We start from the raw sequence: 8,141 nt of genomic DNA, 5'->3' as shown, positions 1-8,141 counted from the left end.
AATTGAGGATCAGAAAGCAGGACTGGGAGGGAATGAGCCTCAGTCCACTCAGTCTCAGGGAGTTCTGGAGCTATATGGGTAATTTGGCATTGTCTTCAGTTATACTGCCTGGGGTTAGACCTTTATAATGGCATTGGTTGGCACTGGGTGAAGGCACCCATGAGATGGGTGTGGCCATACATGAGACAGCTTTCTGGAGCTGAGGTAATCCCCAATACAGCCTGGAAGCTGAGGACTTTTTGTCAACAGCATTTCCAAATTCCTTCATAAAAATACTCTTTGAATGGATTCAGGGACCTAGTGGTCTCACAGCAAACAGAACCAGTCCAGATTCCCATTCCAAAAGAGAGAGCTTACTTGTGTGTTACTTAGGTAGCACACTGGCTTTCAAATTAGTTTTCAGTAAACCTTTGAAACTTCCAATTTTATTAAACAAAATGTATGTTCATTAGTAATGGAGACACAATTTCATTTTCTGTTTTGTTATTATTTGTTCCTATAACCATCTGTCAGATGAGGAGGTGAGGAGAGCTAACACAGTAATTTTATTTTAACAGGGAAATTTTAACATAAAGAATTATAAAACAATCATGATAAACTGGAATACTGACAGATTGGATAGCAGTAAATGAAGAACTCTAAGGAATATAGGAATAACCAAAATAAGAAACAACCAAAAAACACAGGGAATGGAGTACTCAAGAATACACATTCCCTCCTGAAGCTGAGATAGAGCACTCAAGGTGTTGGGACCACTGCTGAATCTGACTATCTTATAAAGAATCCCCAAGAGGCAGATTTTGTTATGAAGATTAGGATGCAGAATACTTATTAAGGAGTACCTTCTGGGTAAAATTTGCATAGGCAAGGGAAGGAAAGAGTAGGACTGGGCAGAGAAAAAATTTGTATTGTGATGCATTACTAATGACTGCTAAATGGATTTTTGAAGCTAGAACTGTCCAAATTTGGTTTAAGATGGCAGGCTGTTTTAGTACTGTTAGCAGTCATTAGATGAAGGTAGCTCCAAGAAGAAGTTGGCCTTGAGCCAGGAAACTCTGTAGTCAAGACAAACCCCTGAAGTGCCAATGTTTCTCATTATTGTAATCTGGCCATTGCATATTCATAACTTTGTGATTTCTTTCTTACATGTGTATTCAGGAGCTTTCACAATAGAATTTTGCACAATTGCTATGAATCTGGAAGAACAAAAGTGTCACTCAACCACTTATTGGATAAAGCTATTTCTTGTATTTGTTTAGTAGAATACTATACAATAATGAAAATAAATAAATGATAGCTACTGCTTGGAAACTACATAAAATGTATAAACAATATTGAGCTAAAGATACATAATAGAATAGAAAGCACACAGTATGTTTTTTAATATAAATTTCAAAATCAAATAATAATTATATATTTAAGGAATATACATCAGTAGCTTAATACATTCAAGAAGAGCAAGGGATAGAAAAACTAAAAGTTCAGATTAGTGATGATGTTTTAAGAAGAGATTAGGAGAACTGGGATTAGAAATAGACATTCAGAGGATTCAGGGAAAAGGTAGGCTCTAATTCTTCCTCTTCTTTTTTTTTTTTGTTTTTTGAGCAAAAACATATCTTAGACTTAAGTTCATTTTATTAACCATATGTTTCTATAATCTCTTAACACTCAAGCAGTTTTTACAGTTAAATTTTACATTGAAGATAAACACTATTTGGCTTAGGGAACAGAAAGCTGAGTCACTTGCATCCTTCATATCAGATACTATATTTTCAACAGTTTCTAGTAGGCTCTAATTCTTTACCAGAATACTGGTGATTTGCCCCGGTCCATAGTTTTATTATGAACAATTATATGTTCCTAAATTGAATAACCTAGAAAAAATGAATAAATTCCTTGACCCATTCAACTTATTAACATTAAATTATGAAGAAACAGGCAAGGTAAACAGAGCTATAAGCAGTTAGAGGATAGAATCAGTGATAAAAAGCCTCCCACCAAAGAAAATCCCAGGACCTGATGGCTTCACTGCTGAGTTCTGTAAAACATTTTAAAATATGAATTCTTCTCTAACTTATCTAAAACACTGAACAGAAAGGAACACCTTCAAACTCATTTTAGAAGAACAGGATTACCCTGATACAGAGCCAGATGCAGGAGGAGGAAGAGCAGAAGGAGGGCAGAGGGAATGGGAAGGGGAGAAGAGCGAGGGGGAAGAGGGGGAAACAAGAAGACAAAAACAACTGTGTAGGCCCATTTCCCAGATGAACATAGACACGAAAATCTTCAACAAAATAATAGCAAACTAAATTTAACAGCACATTAAAGACCATTCAAACCCCACGTGGTGGTGAATGCTGGTAATCTCAGAGACTTGGGAGACTGAGGCTGGAGGATCAAAATTCCAGGCCAGGCTCAGCGACTTAGAGAGGCCTCAAAATAAAAAAAAATAATAATAATAATAAAAAAGAGGGAAAGTTGGTGATGCATCTGAGTGGTAAAGCACCCCTGAGTTCAATCTCCAGTATAAAAAAATCATTCACCAACCTCTATTCAAAATAGTTCTGGAAATCCTAAGAAGAGAAATTAGGAAAAAGAAGGAAACAAGAGACATCCATATATGAAATGCAGTTAAATTGACTCTGTTTCATAAGTTGAACTGATTGTGTCAAATAGAGGTAACTTTTCTTTTTTATGAGAATAAAATATTTTATGTAATGCTATAGCTACAGCTGCCTAACAAAATAAATACTTGTTAAATGAATAGATTAACAAATGGATGAAGGAATGTGGAGTTCTCAGTTCTCTCAAAACCCAATTATGTTATTTTTTCATCTTAACCAATCAGGGGAAGGGTCTTTTATTATAATAATACAACAAAACTGTTCATGTGATGTTGCCAAACAACAATGGAGATCTGTGGTAAACACAAGTAAACCTGGTAGTAAAATGTATCTTCTTACTTAAGAAACTGAAACCAGAGAAGAAAATGGAGAAAAAATTGCTTCTTCCTTTCCTTAACTATAATATAAGAAAGGTAAGATTGAGCTAATTGAAATGTAACATGTAGAAAGTGAATTTAAGACATTTTATTTGGGACTCCAGCTGTTCTCACCTCCTGCTTGGCCATAAATTGCAACCCCAAATCCTCAAATTATAAGGTTATACAATTCAATCCTACCTTCTTGGCCTTTTCTTTCTATCTCCATCAAATTAAAAAACATAATTATAATTATAAGTCCTTATTTCCTTTCCCTGTTTTTAATTTTAAAAATGAGCTTCTTAGAGTAATTTGTGTATATCCTGAGCCTCTTGGAAGGGTAGATGATTAAGTTTGTGATCCCAGATCCATGTGCTGAGCTCTGGATTTTCTCCTGCTGATTCTGAGACTAGATTCTAGGCCCTATTGTGATTGCTCCCCAAAGCTGAATAACTTGGCCACTGACTTGGGTAGAAAAGGATGCCACAAAATTCAGGCTTGCTCAGACTGCTCTTGTGTAAGGTGAACTTTCAAGTTGGAGCATCTAGTGCTACAACCAGGTTCAATGCTTGCATTGTAGGTCTAAGGGAGCCTGAGGAAGTGGGCTAGACAATAATTACGGAAATGAATGAAGACATTAAAAATGTATCTATGAAAGTAATAGAAGACAACAAAAATGTAAAGAGTGGCTCTTCTACTCAAATCATGTAGTAAAATCAATACAATATTATTTAATTTACTATCTCTCTCTCTCTCTCTCTATATATATATATATATATATATATATATATATATATGAATTGAAAAAATAGAATGGAAATTGAAACTTATATACTTATTTTATAATTCAGTGGGCTTATTAAAATAATAGGTCAGAGAAAGAAAATTTCAGAAAATTATGTTAAATTATTTCACTGGGGTGAAACTCAAAAAGAAACAAACATAATTCACATGTTATTGTTTTGTGTTTGAATGGCCTGAGAAAAGAGGAGGTAAAATATCTAATTATGCGTCATTTATGATTATGTCTTGATTACCTGGAGTGGTTAAGCTTTGTTACCACAACATTAAAAGCTCATATTCAGCTTACTTCATATAAGGTTTGCATTTAAAAAATGGCCTGAGAATTTGAAAGAAAAAGAACCTGAGAAAATGATTTTGCCATCAAAAAACACAATTGTAATACTTATAAAACTTTTCATATAATAGGAAATGTGTAAAGCCAAAATGAATAATGTGGAAAATAAGTATTGTGAATATATTTAATTTCTTGAGATATAACACATTTGAAAATAATTACAAAAGGTAAAATATTGTTATTATTTTAAAAAGTCCCCACAATTTAAATGCTGTATCTGTATTTTTGTGTTGCAGGCACCTGATATGAATTCAAACAGCTTATAGTTCTCTCTGAATATTTTTTGCATGAATTAAAAAAATCATGTAAGACATAGAGTAGAAATGACTTGGCCATGTATTGCTAATTGTAACATAAAATATCTAATATTTTTGAAAATGAATATGATCTCAAGAACACTGAAAAATTTGTACACTGTGACTCCACAACCAATACTTTGAAATTATGAAAACTTCAACTTTCAGCATTACTTATGAGTGAAAAATCGAAAATAACTAGTATATGTGAAAAAGATAAATGATTATTTGTATTTTGAGATGAGTTTAATTGATTATGTTGCATTAAAGAAAATTAGCGTAGTAAAACTATGTGGTTAAACATAGTAATGGCCTATAAATTTAAACCAATATGCCAAATTGGTATATATTAAAATAAAAATTAAGATGAATATTTAAACTTACATAGATTAAAATGAAAATAGTTGACTTGTTTGGTGGGTGAAACTTTGGGTAAATATTATCACTTTTTATTCTTATTGTTGTAATATAATCTATACAAAAATTATTAAAACATGCTATGATTGTTAGTGTGTCTTTGTAAGTATGTATTTGTGTGTATATGTACTGGAATGAAAAAAGAAGTAGTGGACCTATATTACAAGGTTATATGTGTTTATAATTTTTCTTAAATAAAAAAAAAGTAGTTCAATGAATACAATGTTCAATAAATTAGGAAAATGTTTCTTCAATGATGATGATTATATTAATAGTTTATCTACAGAAAGTAATGCTATTTCTTCATTAACTTTACAAATTGATGGATCCAATTACCAAACAATTCCTTGCATATAATATTGAAGAACCACTAACAACAGGACAAAAGCGTATTTTTCCCAGAGAATTCTCTGTCCAAAAGTAAGTTTCTTAGCACACCCTTCTTGGTCTCATTCCTCAGACTATATATAGATAGGATTGAGTGTTGGGGGTATCACTGTGTAAAAGATAGATACCATAAAGTCAAATGCAGATGGAGAATCTGAGGTTGGTTTTAGATATGCACAGATGCCTTTAGAGAGAAAAAATGAGACAACAAAGAGGTGGGGCAGGCAGGTGGAGAATACCTTAGAGCAGCCTTCAGCAGAGGGTATTCTTAGAACTGTGGAGAATATGTGAACATAGGAGAATGCAATGGAGACAAAGCAGGCTAATGCTACCACAAACATGAAAGCAGCTACTCCAATCACTCCTAGGTAATCATTGGAACAGAAGAGCTTCAGTAATTGGGGGGCATCACAGAAAAATTGATGGATTATTTTCACCCTACAGAATGTGATAGAAAATGTGGCTGATTTTATGAAACAATTGGAGAAATTGCTGTATAAGATTCCTGAGATGCCTCCACTCACCCACACAGCTATCATAGCCCACTGACAATTTCTGGGATCCATGATGATCTCGTAGTGCAGTGGGAAGCAAATGGCTGTATAAAGGTCATAAGATATGACTGTAAGAATAGCTACCTCAGTACAGGCCAAAGATGTGAAGAAAAAAACGTGCAGTATGCACTGGCCATATGAAACATAGTTATCATCCATCAGTGAATTGTCAATGGCCTAGGGGACTGTGACAGAAATGAAGGAGAGGTCCAGAAGGGAAAGGTGCTTCAAGAAGTAATACATTGGAGATTGGAGGTGCTGGTCCAGTGTTGTGATGGTGATAATGACGAAGTTTCCTGTCAAAGCCACTAGGTACAACACCAAGAAGAGCAAAGCATACAAGATCTGCAGCTCATGATCATCAGAAAACCCCACGAGAAGGAATCCATTCCTTGTGGTTATGTTTGTCATAATCATTTGGAAAATGCAAATCTGGTAGCAGCTGGAAAATAAAAGAATGTGGGAAATGTAATAGAAAGACACTAAAATAATTATTAATCTGTTCATCATTGTTTATTTCAATTATTTAAGGACCTGTTATTTATCAGCTGTGTCCTAGATGTTGGGAAATCAAAGGTGATAATACATGTTTGTTTCTTAAGTACATAGAGCATACAGTTTACCTTAGTAAACTAGTAGTTAGAATACAAAACAGGTCCTATCAAGAAAAAGTCATTGTGTTTGCCCCAGGGATAAATGCTATTCCATTTTCACAGGTGAAACCTTTTGCTTTGTTTTTCACCAAATGAAACACAATAATGAGCTTTTAGGAGTTTTTAAATAGTGGATGAGTTATATTTGAGCACACTGGCTTATTTTAGTAGATGGAATGGCCCTTTTAGAGGAAATTTTGGAAATTAAAACATGGGCTTGTTGTGGACCCATGATCCCTGTTTTCGTTCTAGGAAACAATATGGTCATTATGATGAGAAGCCAAGAGCCAAAATGGATAGTGTCATTGCTCTTCCAATTAACATTGTATGTAATGGACATGTTGAAATCAAGAGCAAAAACACTTTCTAAAGTAAATATGTAAATACCACTCACAGATTAAGTGTCTAATTTGATTACATGAGATATTTTCTGATTCTAACAAATTCTATTTATATCTTCATTTTATTGAATTTGTTGAAGCTATCAAATAGTTATTGATCACTTACTACAAGCAAAGAGACTTGTAAAGAAAAAGACTGAATACCCTGAGGTGGGTTTTAAACATGGAAGAAAAAATACTCAAATACACAACTTCAGAAAGAGATTTGTGGAATAAAGCAGTCTACATTTCAGAGAAGGGAAAAACCAAGTTTGGGTTTATGACCCAGGCTTTTGATCTTTATGAGATGGAAATATCCAAGCATTCATTCTCCCCTTAACCAAAATGCACATTGGTATGTGAGGACTGATGAGACATTAGTAATGATTCTCTTATATTTCTGCACATTTTTCCTTTTATCTCTTAGTTCTATGAAACAATTGGAGAAATTGCTGTATTAGTTTTTTTGGACTTCATTCTAAACCACATAAAATCTCACTGAGTGTGTGTGTGCGCACACACACACACACACACACACACACACACGAAATTCATCTTAGATATATCTGGGAGAATCCAAAGACTTGTGGTGAGCACTCCCTCTACATTCCTTATCAGTCTTTTATTAAACCATCTAATGCCAATCTCTCCTGCTGACCATGGAGACTTCTGCTGCCTTTCTTTCATGAAACTTCTCTTTCAAGAAGAATGCATCTAAGGATCCTATTTCTATATCCTGCTGCTTTTAGACTATAATAAAAATGCCTTTTAAATTAACTAAATATTTTAAACTTGTTTTAGCTGCCACAGTTGGAAGTCTCTTTTCTCTTACTCTGTAAACATGAATTCCAAATTTAATTTAATCTACCTATAGTGTCCTCAAACTTATTGATTTCTGTTAACATTTCATACCACATAATAGCAGAGAAAATTAAGAGTGAAGTTATACTTCTAACAAAATTTCTCTAGTCCAAGTTCTGTTTTATTGTTCCATTTTGCCCTGTACTGATAAAATTATAAACAGTATGATTAACCATACTTAATTTTGATTCATTTAATATTTTAATCTGCCAAAAGCACATATGTGGTTATCAACAGACTGGGAAGCAAAAAAAATAATAACAATTTTGAGCATTCATTTTAATAAAACAGACACCATACTAGAGTACATCTTAAAAAGTATATCATTTAATTCACACAGGTATTTTTATCTTTTTGGAGATAAGCATCTTAATCTTCATTTATACAGGAAAAAATTAATGCCCAGAATGCTTAAATAACAGAATTGAGGTCGAGTTCCAAACCCTTGCCCTTTGTAGCTCATACCACTTTCTTA

The 8,141-nt window shown here is 33.6% G+C and overlaps 1 pseudogene; it reads right to left on the bottom strand.

Moving 5' to 3' along the window:
• Positions 1–5,201: 5,201 nt before the first annotated feature.
• LOC124095307 (olfactory receptor 14J1-like) lies at positions 5,202–6,189 on the bottom strand (annotated as a pseudogene).
• Between the last annotated feature and the right edge of the window lie 1,952 nt (positions 6,190–8,141).

Source organism: Marmota monax, unplaced genomic scaffold, assembly GCF_021218885.2.
Source record: "Marmota monax isolate L192 unplaced genomic scaffold, Marmota_monax_Labrador192_F-V1.1 WCK01_AAM20220418_F8-fsc01396, whole genome shotgun sequence".
NCBI classification, from domain to species: Eukaryota; Metazoa; Chordata; class Mammalia; order Rodentia; family Sciuridae; genus Marmota; species Marmota monax.
This window is presented reverse-complemented; position numbering and strand designations above follow the sequence as displayed.